Here is a 20,529-nt window from a genome sequence, read left to right as displayed (position 1 = left end):
TTCCCCACTTGGTCACTGTTGGTATATAGAAGAGCTACTGATTTGTGTACATTAATTTTCTATCTAGAAACTTTCTTGAATTCATTTATCAGTTCTAGGAGCTTGCTGGAGGAGTTCTTAGAGTTTTCAAGGTAAATGATCATATCTTCAGCAAACAGTGACAGTTTGACTTCCTCTTTACCAATTTGGGTGCCCTTTATTTCTCTCTCTTGTCTGATTGCTCTTGCTAGGACTTCCATTACTATGTTGAAGAAGAGTGGTGAGAGTGGGCATCATTGTCTTGTTCCAGTTCTCAGAGGGAATTCTTTCAACTTTTCCCCATTCAGTATTACGTTGGCTGTGGGTTTGTCATAGATAGCTTTTATTACATTAATGTATGTCCCTCGTATGCTGATTTTGCTGAGAGCTTTAATCATAAAGCGATGCTGGATTTTGTCAAATGCTTTTTCTGCATCTATTGAGATGATCATGGGATTTTTGTTTTTAATTCTGCTTATGTGGTGTATCACATTTATTGACTTGTGTACATTAAACCATCTCTGCACCCCTGGCATGAAACCCACTTGATCATGGCGGATTATCTTTTTGATATGTTGTTGGATTCAGTCAGCTAGTATTTTATTAAGGATTTTAGCATCTATGTTCGTCAAGGATATTGATCTGTAGTTTTCTTTTTTGGTTATGTCCTTTCCTGGTTTTGGTATTAGGGTGATGCTGGCTTCATAGAACGAATTAGGGAAGGTTCCTTCTTTATCCTGTGGAATAGTGTCAAAAGGATTGGTACCAATTCTCTGAATGTCTGGTAGAATGCTGCTGTGAATCTGTCTGGTCCTGGACTTCTTTTTGTTGATAATTTTTTTAAGTACCATTTCAATCTCTCTGCTTGTTATTGATCTGTTCGGTGTATCTAATTCTTCCTGATTTAAGCTAGGAGTGTTGTATTTTTCCAGGAATTTATCCATGTCTTCTAGGTTTTCCAGTTTATGTGCATAAAGGTGTTCCTAGTAGCCTCGAATGATCTTTTGTATTTCAGTGGTGTCAGTTGTAATATCTTCTGTTTCATTTCTTAGTGAAGTTATTTGGATTTTCTTTCTTCTTTTCTTGGTTAATCTTGCTAATGGTCTATCAATTTTATTTATCTTCTCAAAGAACCAGATTTTGTTTCATTTATTTTTTTTTTGTATGGTTTTTGTTGTTTCAATTTCATTCAGTTCTACTCTGATCTTGGTTATTTCCTTTCTTCTGCTGTGTTTGGGTTTGGTTTGTTCTTGTTTCTAGATCCTTGAGGTGTGACTGTAGATTGTCTTTTTGTGCTCTTTCAGTCTTTTTGATATAGACATTTAGGGCTATGAACTTTCCTCTTAGCACCACCTTTACTGTATCCCAGAGGTTTTGATAGGTTGTGTCATTATTGTTGTTCAGTTCAAATAATTGTATAATTTCCATCTTGATTTTGTTTTTGACTCAATGCTCATTCAGGAGCAGCTTATTTAATTTCCATGTATTTGCGTTGTTTTGAAGGTTCCATTTGGAGTTGATTTCCAGTTTTATTCCACTGTGGTCTGACAGAGTGCTTGACATAATTCAATTTCCTTAAATTTACTAAGGCTCATTTTATGGCCTATCATATGGTCTATCTTGGAGAAAGTTCCATGCACTGTTGAACAGAATGTGTATTTTGCAGTTGTTCTGTATATAACTGTTAAGTCCATTTGTTCCAAGGTATAGTTTAAATCCATTGTTTTTTTGTTGACTTTTTGTCTTGATGACCTGTCTAGTGCTGTCAGTGAAGTACTGAAGTCCTGCACTATTGTTGTGTTGCTGTCTATCTCATTTCTCAGGTCTGTTAGTAATTGTTTTATAAATTTGGGGGCTCCATTGTTAAGTGAATATATGTTTAGCATTGTGACATGTTCCTGTTGGAGAAGGCCTTTTACCATTATATAATATCCCTCTTTGTCTCTTTTAACCACTATTGCTTTAAAGTTTGTTTTGTGTGATATAAGAACAGCTACCTCTGCTGGCTTTTGGTGTCCATTTACATGGGATGTCTTTTCCACCCCTTTACTTTAAGTTTTTGTTGGTCCTTATGTGTTAGGTGAGTCTCCTGAAGGCAGCAGGTAGTTGGTTGGTGAGTTCTTATCCATTCAACAGTTCTGCATCTTTTAAGTGGAGCATTCAGGCCATTTACATTCAATGTCAGTATTGAAATGTGAGGTACCATTGCATTCATCATGCTCTTTGTTGCCTGTATACTTTTGTTTTGTTTTTGCTTTTTAGCTTGTATTTTTGTTTTACAGGTCCTTTGTGATTTATGCTTTAAAGAGGTTCTGTTTTGTTGTGTTTCCAGGATTTGTTTCAAGATTTAGAGCTCCTTTTAGCAGTTCTTGTAGTGGTGGCTTGGTAATGGCAAATTCTCTCAGCATTTGTTTTTCTGAAAAAGACTGTATCTTTCCTTCATATGTGATGCTTAATTTCACTGGGTACAAAATTCTTGGCTGATAATTGTTTTGTTTCAGGAGGCTGAAGATAGGGCCCTAATCCCTTCTAGCTTGTAGGCTTTCTGCTGAGAAATCTGCTGTTAATCTCATAGATTTTCCTTTCTAGGTTACCAGTGCCTGTTCTGGTGCAGGGGGTAGGGGTGAGTGGGGGCTCAGTGGACTCTGTGAGGGTTCTTAGCTTTGGTGGTTTAATGCTCTATTTTTGTGCTGGTTGGTCTCCTGCCAGGAGGTGTTGCCTTCCAGAGAGCATCAACTGTGGTAGTATGGGGAGGAACCCTAGAACTCCAGAGATTATATGCCCTTTGTCTTCCACTACCAGGGTAGATAGGGAAGGACCATCAGGTAGGGGCAGGGCTAGGTGTGTCTGAGCTCAGACTCTCCTTGGGTGAGTCTTGCTAGGGCTGCTGTGGGGGATGGGGGTGAGATTTCCAGGTCACTGGAATTGTGTACCTAGGAGGATTATGGCTTCCTCTGATGAGTCATGCAGGTTGTCAGGAAAGTAGGGGAAAGCCAGCAGTCACAGGCCTCACTGTGCTTCCACGCAAACCCAAACCAAATGGCTGGTCTCACTCTCACTGTATCTCCCACCCCCTAACAGCCTGAGTCCATTTTCAGTTAGAGGGCAAGATGAGCTTGAAAATCTGCCCCAGGCTACCCACCTCCCAGCTGTGAATGAAAGGGATTGGTTCTACTCCACCTGTGGAGTCTGCACACCAGATGTGTGCCCTCCCCTGAGTTGTGGCCAGGAAGCTTCTCACCCCATTCAAATTGTTACAAAGTTCAGCTAGAGATTTCCTTCTCCCTGTGGACTTTTACCCCTTGCACCTCTGGCTCTGGCTGCCCTCTGGATGGATCCCTGTGGTGCCAGGCATGGATGGCCTGCTAGGGGACTCAGAGAGCTTCCAGGGCTTTTCTGCTACTTTCTTTGCCTCTCTATTTCACTCAGCTCTCCACACTGACTCAGCTCCAGGTAAAGTCAGAAACTTCGGCAAACAGACCTTCAGCTTCTCCAGTGGGGGTGTGTGTTCAGGAGAGGAGGGTCTCCCTTTCCCACTTCCACAGTTGGGGCACTCACAGTATTTGGGGTGTCTCCCAGGTCCTGCAAGAGCAGTCTGCTTCCTTCAGAGGGTGTGTGGGTCCTCTCAAGATTGCTGGTTTGTTCTTGCAGTCAATCTGGAGCTATAATTCTCAATGCGAGCCTCCACATGCTTCTCTGTCCAGAGCTGCAATCTAGTCCTGCCTCCTGTCTGCCATCTTAAATCTACTTCTGTCTCTTGGATGTATTTTTTCTTCTCAGGCAGTAAGAACCAAGGACTGTGTATCCTGCCCAAACTCGCTGCCAGTAACATTTTGGTGTCATGAATCAGATTGCAGCTTCTGGGTAAGACCCTCTGTGCCTTGCCATCTTTGGCTGGAGGCACCCAACTCTGCTTACGTGAGGTCTTCTTTCTCTTGCTGTCTCACTCACCAGCCCATCTCCAGAAAAATTCCCTTTGGTCACTCTTCCCTCTAGCAGATTCCTGTGTTCATCCTGTTGGGCGATGGCAGAGGTTGAGGACTTCAGAGTCTGTACCGAGGAGACCTAAGTCACTGTGGCCCTTTTGGACAGGTGGCTCACAAGGGTGATAGGGCTTGAGCCTAGGCCATTCAAAGACTGGAGACCTTCATTTCCTTAACCAAAATGGACTTTTCCCCAATAAGTCTACACCCTATTATGCTTCCTTTTTTTCTGTGGACTTTGAGATGGCCTTGTATGCTGGCCACACTGTCTGTCTTGGGGGCAAGTCAAACCTCTTCCCTGCTTCCACTCTGCATATCATACAACTTCTTTTTCTGCTTAATATTGGGAAGACTCTGTCTCCACCAATTCTTTATTTCCTATCATTAATTTTTAAATCCTGCTACACACTGAGACCAGGTTTTCCAGTGGCTCTTGAGGTCATTTGTTTTCCTCCATTGGCCATCTGTATGTGGTCCATTAAGAGCAAGTCCTACTTCCTTTCTAGAGCTATCTGCACTTTGGGGAGAGGACAATTCTTTCTCTGCCTTTTGTGGTCTCTCATCTCAAACTCCCTGGCCCTCTGACGGTTCCTCCTCTACACTGAGAAGACTGATAGGCAATGTCCTCTTAGGTCTAAGGGCTGCTCTTCGTGAGACTGCACAAAAGCAGCCTTCCATGAATATCCCTTATTTTCTACCATTCCCAAGGGTGGCAGATGGATTGTCCTGTCATTTTAAATACTTGTTTTCCATGCTTCCCTAGGAATCCACAGGAGGGATGACAAGGGGACTCAGATGCAGGTTTTCCTCCGCTCCTCTGGCCATCTACATTCTTAACATATACTGGGACCTCCAGTGCTATGTCCAGAGAAAGGAAGGCCCAGTTCTCTGACAGCTGCTGGCTAAGGATAAGATCCCCACCTACCTAAAGGGATATGGAGAATGGGAATTTGAGAGAATGGAAAACTATTTCATTGCTGGAATGCTCCAAACTAAGGTCATTGTAAGATCACAGTGTCAAAGGTACAGGTCGGCCAGAGGCCACAGGTGCAGGACAGATTTCCATTAGGAGAGAGATGAAGGCTGGTCCTGGAGGGAAATGTGGGACCAGGGTTAGTGGTATCTGGTAATCACTGGTTTATTCCAGAACTCCAGGATGAATGGGGGATGCCTTACTCACTACTCTGATCCAATGTATAGGGGGATCAGTAAGGGATGCTTTCAGCTGAGCGTGGTGGCTCACGCCTATAATTCCAGCACTTTGGGAGGCCAAGGCAGGTGGATCACCTGAAGTCAGGAGCTCGAGACCAGCCTGACCTACATGACAAAACCCTGTCTCTACTAAAAATAGAAAAATTAGCTGGGCTTGGTGGTATGCGTCTGTAGTCCCAGCTTCTTGGAAGGCTGAGGCACAAGCATCACTTGATCTCAGGAAGTGGAGGTTGCAATGAGCTGAGATTGCACCACTGCACTCCAGCTGAGCAACAGAGAAAGACTCTGTCTCAAAAAAAAAAAAAAAAAAAAAAAAAAAAAGATGAAGAAGAAGGGATTCTTTCCTCTTCCTTACTCTCCTCTGTTCTGTCTTGCAGATAGATAACTGTGTCTCCGTACTCTGGGACTCACCCCTTGGATGCATCCTTAAAATCTGGGATAAATCCAACCACCAAACCCTAAAATGAAAAAACTAATTTCTCATTGCAGAGGAAGTCTGGCCATAGAATGGAAGTACAAATTTTAATACCATTCTCCGTCTAGACCTTTTCTGCCATTATCAGGGCAAAAAGCCAGAGGTCCCCTATTTACAAACCTTTATGGCCTAAAGGGAAGACCCTAATCCTCATAAAGCTTCTAAGGCAAACTTCACATTCTAGCTATGCTTAGCCACCTCCTCCAGGGCCCTGCATCGGCCCTGGAGGCTCCTCTGCTGATTCCCCTCAATATTTCTTCCTCCAGAACCCAAAAGGAAAAACTACCTCCTCCTTTGGAGGCGAAAGAGGGAGAAACAGCCACCCGTGGATCCTCCCCCTATTTATCCCACTCCCAGACCTTTGGAATTGGCCCCACTTTACACCGGGCCCCTTAGGTCTCTTCTCCAAGCTTATAGGAGGTAAGTGCGCCAACTGAACTCGTCCAGGTCCAGATCCCCTTTTCCACGTAGGACTTTTGACAGCTTAGGAAAAACCTAAAAAAGTTCTCAGATGACCCCAAGAGGCTCATAGAGGGCTTCCCCAAATTGGCTCTTACATTTAGATTAACTTGGAAGGACATAAATGTACTCCTGGGACAAGCCCTTTTACAAGAGGAAAGACAGACCATCTGTGAAGCAGCAATCCACTGTGGGAATGACTTACACCTGGAAAATGCCAACTACCCTGGAGGGGCTACAGCTGTTTCCCAGCAGGACCCCAGCCAGGACTACAATGCCAAAGCGGGAATATGAGCCAGGAACCACACGCTCTTCTGTCTAATAGAGTTAATAAAATGAAGTAAGGTCAAGCCTCTAAAGTACAATAATTAGCCCCCATAAACCAGGGGCCAAATGGAAATCCTATAGCCTTTCTGAAAAGGTTACAGGAAACTTATTAAGCACACCAAACTTGAACCCAGAATCTCCTGAGGGACTAGTCCTAAAGGACAATTTATTTACCCAAGCTACTCCAGACATTAGGAAAATTTACCAAAGTCAGCCTTGGAACCCAGTGCCCCTATGCCAGAAATCCTCAAATTAGCCTCCTCTGTCTTTTATAACTGAGATCTGGATGAGGAGGACAGGGCTAAGGAAAAGGAGAAATGCAGGGACAAGATGCAGGCTAAACTATTGGCTGTTTTACAAACCCACCAGCCCCCTCCACGGTCTCCTAAGGACCCTCCTCCAGGTAACTGCCACTGATGCAGAAGACCAGGCTACTGGAGAAGGAATTTTCCAAATGGGCCTGACGGGAGGAAGCCCCACACAGCCTGTCCTCTTTGTGATAAGCTCAGCCACTGGAAGAGGGACTACCCTGGGATCCAAAGGGTCCCCCAGTTGAACCCCCATCCAATAATGGCCTTGAGCTGAAGGGGCCCTCCACTCTGGCCAGCTTCCAAATTAGACATAATCATTAAAGGAACAGAGCCAAGGGAAACTCTGGAATGACAGGTAGTGCTATAAATATCCTTTTAAATACAAGAACTGCCTACTTTGTGCTAACCTTTTTCTATAGGCAACTTTCCTCCAAATTCTGTTGGGTAACAGGAGCAAGTAGCAACCCCTCCCTCTAAAGATTCACATCCCCTTTATTTATATTGCTTATGGGACTAATTACTATTCTCCCACTAATCCCTGGCAATGTCTAAATGCCTCACACTGCTTTTGAGTAGGAATATACTTTCCAAAATGGGTATCCACTTAATATTTACACAACATCTGGATTGATATTTCCCCCTAATATCCCAGTTTCTCCCAGGAAAGCCAGCAGTCCTACCTCAGGGTTTTAGAGATATCCCACACTTATTTGGACAAGACCCAGCAAAGAAATCTAACCAAGCTATATCTTGAGTGGGGACAACTTCTACTGTATGTAGACGGATTACTCATCTGCTCCCCCTGCATAAAGCTTGCACAACAATATGCAGTACAAACCTTAAACTTCCTAGCAAAATGTAAGGTACAAAGTATCCAAATCCAAGACAGAATTTCATACCTAGAACCAAACATATATACAGAGAGTACTGCTGGCTCCAGACCCTCTAACAACCAACCTGTGTACCCACCCAGGTCCTTACTAAAACCTAAAGTGATGGATCTACAAAATCTCAACTAATCCCCTCATGGAAAGGCCTTTTTACTGTTTTACTTTCCACTGCAACAGCTATCAAAGTTCCTGGCATCTCTAGTTGGATACATTATTCCTAAATAAAACCTTGAGAGGTTTCTGAACAAGCAACAATAGGACCAGCACCTGAGTATTCCTGTGAGTCATTGGAAGATCTATAATATCTCTTTCAATGAAATTATAAGTAATGCCTTCTTTTCTTTCAAACTAATGCTAGCTCAACATAAGGTAGCCCCAGTACTCTGGATCTTATTCATGGTGGGATTGCTTATGCTTACACTTGGTTCAAAACCGAGTGGGCCTACACCCTTCCAGGCTATGTATTTTTATATAGAACTAAACAAAATAAACTGCCCTATGAGGGAAGTTCTAAAAGAACTTATTCAACCCCCTCACTTGTAAACCTTTTTATCTGCATAGATAACACCCAACATACAGGGGATGTGCCCTAGGACTCCTGGGGCCACAAGGAACAGGTGTAACCATCTATAACATTACAAATTCTTAACAAAGGAGAGCTCTTGGCCTTATAATGGTAGGGCTAGGGGCTGCCATAGGATTAGCTGTCCCATACAGAGGATTCAATTATCATAAAGTCAGCCTCCAAAACCTCTCTACACAAATTGGAGACCTAGGTCAGAGAACTGGGAACGGAATCTCTAAACTCAAGGCTTCGCTAAATTCAGTAGCTAATGCAGTCATGGACAACAGATTAGCTTTAGATTACCTCCTTGCAGAACTGGGTAGTCTGTGCTGTCATCAATAAACCCTATTGCACTTATGTCAACAATAGTGGGCAAGTAGAGGAACATATAAAGAGAATCTGTGACCATGCTAAGCGGCTTCATGACTCTGGGAAAGAAAATCCCTCAGCAGATTCCATCTGGAACTCTGTAAAATCTACTCTCCCATTGCTCACATGGCTCCTCCCCTGCTCGAACCAGCTGTTTCCATACATATACTCCTTTTTGGCCCCTGCCTTTTAACCTACTAGATAAATTTGTCTTCTCCAGGATCTAACAATTTCAAACCAAGTTCCCAATAATGCAGGTGATAGATGCAGGAGGCAGATAAGAGGGAGTATCCCTGGAGAATCTCCCGCCTGCCTGTGCACTGCGAAGACGGAGTAAAGCTACCAGGAAGTTCATGCCTTGTGCCGGGGAAGGAGCCTGGGATCTTTAGCTCATGTGTGGGGGCCGGAATCTAATCTGTGAGATGGGAGCCTCCTGGCAGAAACCCCTCTCACTTTGCTGAAAGTTTTTTTTTTTTTCCTTTTTGCCCAATAAATAATAAATTCCATTCCCCTCACCCTTCCACGTGTCTGTGTGCCTAACTTTTCCTGGTCCTGACACTGAACCTGGATTCAGCTGAACTGAGGAGCAGAAATTCTGCAATACGGGAATATCTACCTCCCTACCCAAATGTGAAGAAAACATACACCTGTTTCCCCTGGACCTGGCTGGACACCAATTCTACCTACCCATGGGACCATTCTGTTCTGACAATTAGCAAGAGATTGAGACCCAGAGGACAAATACAGCCCTTATTTCAGCAGGAAGCAGCCACAGAAGACTGACCTTCATCCACTAGCCCCAGATAATTGAGTCTCAAACTCTTGAGGGGGGAATATGTTAGGGTAGGTAGATAGGTGGATATGAGCAGGGCAGGATAGGGCCCCAAGGAATGTCAGGAGACAGTCAAATGACTGTCATGTGATTGTCAGATGGCCTCTTCAGGAATGATAGATGGTCATGGCTGGCACCAGAGAGGGGAAAATTTCCTAACAGGAAACATCTTAAGCTTGTAGGCAACAACTTTGTGATAAAATCCTAAGAATTGAGCAGGCGTGCACAGTAAGGGGCAAAATGGCAAAGTTTGACTGGTATATGACCTTCCTCTGGGGGCACTAGACCAGTAAAGGAAAATTGCCCAAAGAGTACATGTGCATAACTACAACCACCAAATGGCGCATGCAGCCCCTCCCAGATACTGGGAAGTCACTGAGCATGTGGCGATTAACCAACAGCTGGCCCAAAAGGACGTATGATGGGAGGAGATCAGGAAGAATCAGGAAATAGTAACTTTATAAGAGTCCTGAGCCAACAATCGGCGGGACACTCAATCTTTCCAGTTGCCCACTTGGTCCCTTCCAAATGTACTTTGCTTCAATAAACTTTTGCTTCTGTCTGAAATCTACGTCTGTCTCTTGGCTGAATTTTTTTCTTCCAAGAAGACAAAAACTGAGGGCCTAACATATTCCCCCCTCAAGAGTTTGAGACTCAATTATCTGGGGCTAGTGGATGAAGGTCAGTCTTCCGTGGCTGCTTCCTGCTGAAATAAGGGCTGTATTTGTCCTCTGGGTCTCAATCTCTTGCTAATTGTCAGAACAGAATGGTCCCATGGGTAGGTAGAATTGGTGTCCAGCCAGGTCCAGGGGAAACAGGTGTATGTTTTCTTCACATTTGGGTAGGGAGGGAGACCCTGCCCAGACTCACCTCCTATAACATTTAGACTCTTTATTTCACTTAAATACTTGATCAAGAGGTACTTAAAGATAACAAGCTACAGGGCTTTGCAATCATAAAGGCAGATTGCCAGTCTGAGTTTGGATTTGGAATCGGTATAGACGTAAGATTCATGAAATTTCAAAAATGACATTTTTCTTTACATGTTTATGATCATGAAAACTACCCTTCCTGTTTAAAAGAAACTACCTGGGTTCCTTTAGTCTTTGAACATAGAACTTTTTTTTTAATGTTACAGTGATAGCTTAAACAGTTGATAATCACGTTCTAGAGCAGGTGAGTGTTGCTATATACTGGGGTTGAAACGGGGAAAATGAAATAAACGTATAAAGGATTAGAACTACAGCATCTTAAAGTGAAAACATCACAAAGCTCAGAGTAAATTTCCATCTTGCTATTGATTTATATATAAACTGTACTCACATGTGCAGAAGGAGAACTGGAAATATTATCTTGGCTTACATGGAAGAGGAAAAGACTATATCTAGTTATTTAAAATTACCTATTAACTTACCCACAGACACAGCTCTATGTAATGAACTCTGGAATGTAGTTAGTGTCAATGTTCCAGTTGTGAAAGGAGGAAACAGTCTTCACCAAATGTAGTTGACAACGGCTATGAAACATGGCACACTGACTGGAATGAGGTAAACGGATGTCATAATAACCACTGGACACTTGCCTTCTTCACCTCTATGAAAATATTGCCGCCTTACACATGCGCAGAGGTGGAGAAATGAGAAATTCTGTCCTTAGACACTTCACTCTAAAACCTGCCAGGTTCAACTGCTGCCTTCCTGTCTCAATGGAGAATTCCCAGTTCTACTCTAGGGATGAGGCTGTGGTCTCTCCAGAGGTGGGTCATGGCCTCAGTACTATAGGCAGGCACTACCTCCTGCAGCTGTCAATCGGGGCTGATAATTTAAGACCTAGCAGCTGATGACATTCCTTCTCCTCATGGCAGTTGTCTCTAACAGGCCAGTGCACATCTGAGCCAAAGATGACGTTTTTGGCATTTGCCTAGACGTTGAGAGCATCCACTGGCTTGGTGGGCACCAGTTGGCAAAAAGGGAAAACCCCACCCAAGGGAAGTTTTAAGAAGGCCACTTGCTGGCCCTTCAGAAGCAGCTGCATTCATACCACTCACTAGGGGAGGCAAACATGTGTGCGTGTGTAACCTGCCTTCTTCACTCAGTGGGAGGGAGGCCAGTTAACAATGATTTCAACTCTTTATTAAAATCAATTAACACATTGCTGCACTTAGATAGCAGTAACCAGGCAGGACACCAGCAGGCTTCCCTAACTGCCTTTTTATTACAAGACCTATTTCAGGCCCATCCCACTTTACATCTCTGCAGCATGACATCCCACATTACAGGCATAATAATCTAACAAAGGCCACAACCCCTGCAGGCATACAGAGTCAGATTACGTCTGACTGAATCTGCTTTCTCTATTCATAAACAACTTAAAACAGCTCTTTCCCTCGCGTAAGAACCTGACTTGCCAGGCACACAGTGAACCAGCAGGAAGACTACATGAGGACAACGGAGATATGGGTGAGACAAGGGCAGGAGATGCCTTGCTCATAGGAAATGAAAAGCTCTAAAGCCCAAAGCATTTCCCTTAATTTTTTCCACGCAGTTCCCTTGAGGTTATGCAGCTGGATGTTCTCAGAGCTGAGAGTGGACTGGCTTACTATAAACTATTCATTCTACCTTCAGATACTTTCAGGCCCTCTGTTATGATGGTTGACTCAATTATTCCTCAAGCCAAAGCCTATGCATGTCTAAGTTCTCTGATCTTAACCTTTTGAAAGGCAGTAAAATGAAAGATCTTATGACCTTTTGTTTGTCCCTGATCTTATTTCCTCCTTTTAAGATAGTTTTCCTTATGTAAAAGAAGTATGGAGTAATTGACTTTGGACAAGTGACAGAGAAAGGGATGGATTTCTAACTTAACTGTTGGCATATACCTTGAGAATGAATACATAATACACATTTTAGTATAAGCCACAGATTCCTCTGGTCTGGGTACACTGGAGGCATTTTTATAAATGTAACATGGTTTATTGACAAATTCAGGGAATTGTTTCACATTGGTCTTTTCTGTCATATCAGAGGAAGTTTTAGACTAAAAATAATATTATCCATGTTTTACAGATAAGGAAACTGAGGTGAAGCACAGTTAAAGAGCTTGCTTAGGTCACATAGCTAGGGACAAATCCCTATTAACTGGAAAGGATATGAGACTGAATTAGTTTGCCATGCAGTAATTAAAATCACAAAGTTCTGTACAATCTCCTTGACTTTTAAAAGAAAAAGGTGTCTGTTTCATGAAAGACAGCTACTTATAGAATATATGCAATAGGGTTAAGTTGAAATTGCCTCAAATACACAAAAGAAGCCATTTTTTTAAAAAAGGTTCTGAAAGAGGCAAAAATATTCCTTTAGTCAACGAAGCAGACCACAATAGTACCTTTATAGACAGATCAGAATTTATGGAAAGAGAAAATAAATTAAAAATATGAAAAATGTTAAACATAATTGTGTTACGGTAGTAGAATAATAGGCAAGATTTTTTTTAACTTCTTTTTTCACAATCTCTGGATGTATGCTGTTTTTGTAATTAGCAACTGTGTGTTAAAGAAATAAACTACGTAAGCAGCCCCTTTCTGCACAAGATAGCTGCTATGTTATAGAAGTCTAGTTCAATTTTTACACAGGTGAATTTTTCTAATCTTTTATTTTATAAACAATGATTTGGGAAATTCTTTTATCTTAATAAAAAGAAAGACCGTAGCCCTTACGTTCATTGCGGGCAGTCATTAGTTAAGACGATACACACAGGAAAAGGAACAGGTTATCAAATATGAAAGGTATTTAGTTAAAAAATCAAGTCACTGCTTTCAAAATACTCATAATCTAAGGAAATTCAAGTTAAGCTCATCATAGAGCTGTGTGTAATATCCTTAAACTACATGCTAATTTCAAATATGAGAGAGTACGTGTGTGTGTGTGTGTGTGTGTGTTTTCCCAAGACCTTTCTCCTTCCCTATTTAAAACAATAACATTTTGTCAAGGGAAAGTAAAATGAAATGGTTTGAGGTTGACTCAAAACTCTGAATATTTGAATTCTAATTTGATTCTAAAGTCAGAAAAAAAAGTCTACTCTCCTGGTATAATACTTTGAAAGCAAATGGAATCCATCATGCATGAAAAACTAATCTCTGACCTTTAATGGTAATTTTACTGATTGAAAAAAGTTTCAAACACTCAGTTGTGGGAAGGAAACAGACATTTGCTCACAGTCTGCAGACTTTGGCTCAGCTGACAGTAATTTTCCATTGATTGGGAGAAAATCATGGAAATTACATAGCTGTGGCTGGCTTTAGACTGGTCTTATACAAATTTCAACCTTAATTCTGTGTTTATCCTTTAGTGTGAGTGAAATAACAACAGAGTCTCTATAAAAAGATGTTACTAATATATTTGAGGTGACCTATAACTACTATGTGTGATATAGTTATGTCTTTTGGATTAACTATGTATTTTATGCATTTATAATACTTACACATGCACAGTTAAAATTCTTTTAGGAAAAGCAATAAAGTACTCTGTTCTGAAATTGTTTCTACAAATGCTGCAGTATGAGTTTTTCAATGACTTAAAAATTTCCATATGAGGAAAAGTGTTAGAAATGTATTTTTCCAAATGCAGGTGGGAGGACGTCTTCTAAGCCTCAAGCCAGTTCTACAGGAACCAAGACAAACACCGAAAAGTGAAATAAGATAAGTCTCCGCAACATTTCTAAAGCAGTGAAGCAAAACTACCTCCAAGGGTCAGTGGAGAAGCCACCCAGTCCACAGCCATAACTGCTAGGATAGTCTTGGTCACATCCCCAGCCAGACCTTATTGAATCTTCGTGGTTGACCCTGAGCTCTCATGTTCTAGAGTTCCATAATAGCCAGGCTTCCAAATGCAAAAAGTGTGTGTGTGTGCACGCGCATGCATGTGCGTGTGCAGGTGTGTTTAGGCAAATTCACTTAATAAAAGGTGGGATGCTGATAAGGTGAGAAAAACACTAGCCAGACAGCCTAAATGAACAGTAAAACACTTAGAATCGTGCCTAACTTAGAATAGTGCCTGGCACTTAGTCTGGAAACACAGGCTATACATAATATCAGGAAGGACATTTTCAGTCCATTAAGATATATAATATCTATGTTTTCAGACTTTATAGAACCCTATATTTTCATAGGTATAAGTTACCATTTATGAGAAACCCATACACAGGAGGAAAATAAAGTGAACAATTTTAATCATAACAACTTACTGAGTTTTAATTTAAAAGCGTTTACTTATATTTATACTTATTTGATATAATTCATTATCCATATTTTGTATCCAGCAACTTGTAAAAAATTTAAATGAACTACTATATCGTTAATCATTGCTTTAAAATCTCAAAATCATTTCATGAATACAGCACATTAATATATGACAAATAAGATTGAAAAAAGTTATATAAAATCTGATTGAGGGTATAATTTGTTAATCACTCTAGGCTTTTAAAAATAGTGAACTTAGAGCACAGCTATTTCCCTTTCAAATCTCCCTCTCTCACCTCCTTTCCTCCTCTACTCCTTTTCTTCCTTCTTTCCTTTTTATTATTCACCAACCAACCCACCAACCAACCAGCAACAGTTATTTGTTGAAGCCTTTTGTCGTTTTTTCATTAAGATAAACCATTAAGTAATCTATTCTTTCTATTGATAAATTTCTTTATAGAAAATAATTTTAATGTATTCAATTTCTAAAGTCTGTTGCTCTAAAGACCCATCCTTGGAGAAATCCAATGATTTCCTGCACTTAACGCTGAGATGAAACACAGGGCCCAGGGACATTCATATTAAACTTGACCTGACTCCATCTGTACTTTGTTCAGTCTGTTTATTGTACTTCTATTGAGCTTTCATTCTCTCAGTCTGATTTCCCTTCTGCTCCTGTTCCACCAACATGGCACCCTCAGGGCTTTTTTCCATACATCAGACATGTTACCTGGCCTATGTCTTTCCCTGGCTCCCTGAGATGGCACTCCTGGAAATTGGCATTGAACAGGGCCTTCCTCCTATAATGTGTAATGATAGTCCTCCAATCTACTGCCTTGCCTAGACAGATTTTTATGCTTAGGGTTGGAATCAAGTTTTTCAAGCACAATCCCTGTGACAGCTAATATTTAAGGGTCTCAGCAGAATTTAATTTGTAAAGAACTAAATATAAATACACTTCTTAAATCTGGCATCTTGCTCATCTTCTTGCCTTTGTGTTCTCCCTGTTCTTTTTTCCTTTCTTTCAAATTATCTCCGCAACATTAAGAAAAGTATGGAATGGAAAAGTAGTCGTAAAAAAAAAAAGCTAGAGTTTTGCTCTGAAATGTCTATGAGATGGTGTGAAAAGGAGCCTCAGGACTGAACCGTGCCTGGAAAGGCACCTTTTTCTTCACGATATGCAGCCTTCCTGAGTCACTGGTCACTGCTAGCAGCACAGAAGCCACAGAATGAAAGGAGAATAAGTGCTGAGTGTAATATGGGAATTAAAGAGAAACAGGGAGTGAGTTCTTCTGTTGTATTGTATGACCATGTCACTGGTCCCTCTTAAAAGATAATCTAAAAATAGAGTACATGCATGCGCACTTGTGCACACACACTATAAGGTCTGCTCAAGTCCTAGGATTATTTAGGCTTGAGAATTTTTGGATTGATTGAATACAACTTTAGTTATGCATCCTTGATTCAGGAATAAAAAAATGGCTAAAATCTCTTGCTACATAGCAATTAGAGATTTAGAGATAACATAATCTGAGGATGTCTTCAAGTCTCAGATATGTAACTTAGCTGTGCAATCTTAGGAAAATTATGCCTCTTTCATGGGCCACATAAATTCTCAGGACTAATTAAGACACACTATTGGCACAATAACCAGCAAAATGCCTTAGTTTGGTTTTTATAAGTGTGCTGGATTTTTGGAAGAAGTCCAATAACTACATACTAAGGAAAATAGTTCAATCATTTTTTATTGCTTTAGTTCTTATCACTCACTCAGTATTGCTGGTGAGGGAGGGAACATAAACCTCTAGAGGAATGAAATGATACCATTGCATGAGACCAAAGGCAACTAATCATGAAATGAGACCGTCCTGAAGTAACTGGTTCTGATTCTGACCAAGCAACCCAATGAGTAGTTTATGGGCTCATGTCATCCCTTTGAAATGCACAAATGCACAAATAAAGAGCAAAGAAAGGAGGTCACACAAATGGAGGTTACCCTCCTGAGTTTGTCAAGAAGCTCATTGGGCACTCTACAGTTGGGAACACTGGTATTCTAGAATCTTTATGGCTTATGGGTCAAATCCAATGCTATCTATATTTACATTATGTATTAGGCATTGCAGCAAATATTCACCATCCTTTTCTTCCTCATGCTCTCCTCCCTCAGTGATATTGGGTTTAGTCATATCATGTGCCGTGGCTAACAGAATGTGGGCACAAATGATGCTGCCTTCTAAGCTGAGGCCTTACAAGGTATTGAACATTTCTACTTGCCACACTGGGAGTTGTAAACTGTGCCACAAGGACATGCCCTGGGAGATGATTTGTCCAAGGAGAAACATGAAGAACAAGCATGAAGGCAACCTGCAGCCTGAAGCAGCACTATTCTGATCCATTAGCAGGACTATGAGCAAGAAGCAAATGTCACTGGTATTTTGTGGTTGATTGTTCGGTAGCATTACTGTAGCAATAGCTGACTAACGCACCTTGCAATAATAGATCAACATAGAAAAGGTGAATTTTGTTTTTCTCTTGGGATCTCAACAGTTCTGACTAATTCAACTAGTCCCTAACCTTTCTATTTTATTTTGCCTATCCAAGCTTGCTAGCAATCTAGACTGTTATCATTCCTTAAATATGCCTCCCTAATTCAACTCCCATTTCAATTAGTCCCTAACCTTTCTATTTTATTTTGCCTATCCAAGCTTGCTAGCAATCTAGACTGTTATCATTGTTAAATATGCCTCCACCCTCGACAATTCCCATCTGTCTAATCTTTTTATGCAAGATCCAACTAAAATTTTTTTTCTTTCATTAAGAACATCAGATTCTCCCACTAATTCTTTCTGAGAGAGAGGCAATTTCTTCTTTAAGCTCTTTTATCTCTCTCTCTTGCTTTATTGATCACCATCTGTAATAAATTATAGTACCTCTAGTATTGTTCTATACCACTTATTGGTTAACATATCCCTTGGCATCTGAAAATGCTTTAAGGACTGGAATACTTCTCTTGAATTTCATACAGAATAAGCCCTTCTTTAGTTATAATTTAAATTAATTCACCCCCCATGCCCCCAGTCTGCTTCTCCTTTGGATATCCTAACTCAGTAAATGTCATTCCCATCCTCCCAGTCTTCCAAGCTGGAAATCTGAGTGATTATTAATCCCTATTCCTCTTACCTATTCACCAAGTCCTGTTTAGTCAAAATTCCTAAATATCAATCAAACCTATTCACCTGTCTCCAGCCCCACTGACATTATCTTAAAGCCCTTCACCACTCTTTCCTGGAATATTGGAATTGATTCTCACATGTTCTACCTACTTTTGGTCTTGAAGATATGCAATCCAATTTTCCACAGCAGCCAAAGACATTTTTTTGAAGTGCATGTTTAATTATGTCATTTGCTGCTTAAAATATTTCACTGCCTACCCACTGCAGCAGAATAAAGTAGAAATTTCTATGTGACTTATCAGATCTTTTATGATCTACAGTTTACCTCTGTAGCCCTATTTCTGACTGACTCCCCAACTTATGCTCTATACCTTAGTCCAACTAATTTTTCTGCATCTCCCCAAACCCACCACATTTTATCTTATTCCCAGTCATTTGCACATGATACCGTGTCTACCTGATACCCTCTCTCTCCTTCCACCACCCTTTCCTTGGCTATCTCCTCTTGAACTTTATATCTCAGATCAGATAACATTTTATTTAAAAGCCCACTCTGGCATTCCTCTCTCCCTCTTGCTCAAGCAAGCATGGCCAGGGGCCCTTCTTGCGTGTTTCTACAGCATCCTGCATTTACATGTTTCCCTGTAGCACTTATGATAGTATAGTTTCTGATTTACTTGTAGTTGACTCTATGGGTAGCCTACCCAAGAGCCATTCCTTCCTACTAGGCCCCCAGTAAAATTCAAATATCCACCTGCACTTGCAGCCACATACTTAACAGGGAGGTGGGCCTCAGCCCCAGCCACCATGAGGGAAACCTGATTGTCTCAGATAATCATGAAAGTACCATTCCCAAGGCAGTGAGATTTGTTAAGGCATCGGCATGTGAAACTATTTTGGCCAATAAGACATTGAAGGGAAGTGGGACAAGGGGAGACCATCTGGAAATGATTTTTTTTCCTTCTTAAAAGAAAACATAAAAAGAAGGCCCTCTTTTCTGACTGGCCATAGTTACCTGCATGTAATAGTTGGACCTGTGACAGACATCTCGAGTTTACAGGAGCAAACCAGAAAACTCACCAACACTTGAGGCTGGCAGAAGAGAAAGATGAAAAAAGACTCAGGCCACCTTTAATAATGTCACTGAGTTACTGAGTGACTTGGAGCATCCCACCTCAGGATGGCTTATGGTTTAAGCCAGTGAAATTACAACTTTCTGGCGGTTACAGCTGCAAGTATTCTCACTGACTGACACATGTCTATCTTCCTCACTGTACTGATATTAATGAGCATTTATGCTTGGAGATGGAACTGCAAAGGAACTAAGAACTAAAGAAAACATCTTAGAAGGCTGCATGGCGTCATGGTAATGAATAGGGAAAACTTTAATAATGTGGCATCATATAGAGAATCAGAATCAGCTTTTGAGGAAAAGGATATAGAAGTGTTCTGATTTATTTTCTGGGCCAGAGAATAAAATGGAACAGTAATAGCCTTTTGAAAAGCTAGGTTTAAGATGATCACAGAAATCCTACTGTACCAAATTCAGAAGCCTCTAGAAAAGTGACCTAATTCAGTTTCTGCTGTGCTCTGCCCCTTGCTGTTCACTTTCCTATCTCAGCTCTGGTTTCACTTCAAAAGCTCAGGAACTTAAAAGGGGGAAACCTATCAACATATTTACCTAAACTCTGATCAAAGATCCAAGAAAAGGTGAAGGTGATAGCTGAACCCACAGTTATATTAACCTTTTGTGGAAACATTGAACAATGAGGTAGTATCTTTGCTTCTGCAGAATATCTTGTTAGAAACGGGAATTTCAAGAAAAGCCAGAAAGATAAATCTTCTTGCTACCTACGTTTTTATGCCTTAAATAGTAAATGCATAGCAGAAGGACCTATGCAGCAGTCTATTAAACAGTGACACCTTTGTATTTATCAATAATAGAACAAACTCTCAATATTCATAAGGAAATGTAAGATAATATGGATAACCAAGATTACTGCTTAAGCATATTCTTTAAAAATTGGCAGACAGTTCAAGCTCCTATAGTGCTGCAAACGGAACTTATTGTATACTTATAGTTACTTGTAAAATGAGATAATTCATATAAGGTAGAAGTTACCCCTCCCTTGAAAGTTTGGTAGAAGTTATATGTAGAACCATTTGAGCCAGTACTACTGACAGTCTGCTTATTCACTAATTTCTACGTGTGGAGGGGTAGGGATGTCTAAAATTGTAACTGTTGATGCAATCTGTCAAATGGTATAGGTCTACTCTAGATTTTTTTTTTTAAATGTGTTGAGTCACAATGATAGACTGGATTAAGAAAACGTGGCACATACACGCCATGGAATACTATGCAGCCATAAAAAATGATGAGTTCATGTCCTTTGTAGGGACATGGATGAAGCTGGAAACCATCATTCTCAGCAAACTATCGCAAGGACAGAAAACCAAACACCGCATGTTCTCACTCATAGGTGGGAATTGAACAATGGACACAGGAAGGGGAACATCACACACCAGGGACTGTTGTGGGGTGGGAGGAGGGGGGAGGGATAGCATTAGGAGATATACCTAATGCTAAATGACGAGTTAATGGGTGCAGCACACCAACATGGCACATGTATACATATGTAACAAACCTGCATGTTGTGCACATGTACCCTAAAACTTAAAGTACAA

At 41.0% G+C, this 20,529-nt stretch overlaps 1 protein-coding gene across 11 annotated transcripts in view; it reads right to left on the bottom strand.

Moving 5' to 3' along the window:
- PDE4D (phosphodiesterase 4D) overlaps positions 1-20,529 on the bottom strand; it is a 1,541,788-nt gene that overhangs the window by 341,060 nt on the left and 1,180,199 nt on the right. Inside the window, exon 1 of one of the 11 annotated variants that reach the window (XM_055252919.2) lies at positions 10,856-11,386. The exons of the other annotated variants lie outside the window; for them this stretch is intronic. The gene's annotated coding sequence lies outside the window, so the exon portion shown is untranslated. Of the gene's footprint in view, positions 1-10,855; positions 11,387-20,529 lie in introns of those variants that run through there. 11 annotated transcript variants of the gene reach the window in all.

The sequence above is a fragment of the Symphalangus syndactylus genome, chromosome 18 (genome assembly GCF_028878055.3).
Source record: "Symphalangus syndactylus isolate Jambi chromosome 18, NHGRI_mSymSyn1-v2.1_pri, whole genome shotgun sequence".
Lineage (NCBI taxonomy): Eukaryota > Metazoa > Chordata > Mammalia > Primates > Hylobatidae > Symphalangus > Symphalangus syndactylus.
The sequence above is the reverse complement of the archived record's forward strand: the minus strand, read 5'-3'. Positions and strand labels throughout refer to the sequence as shown.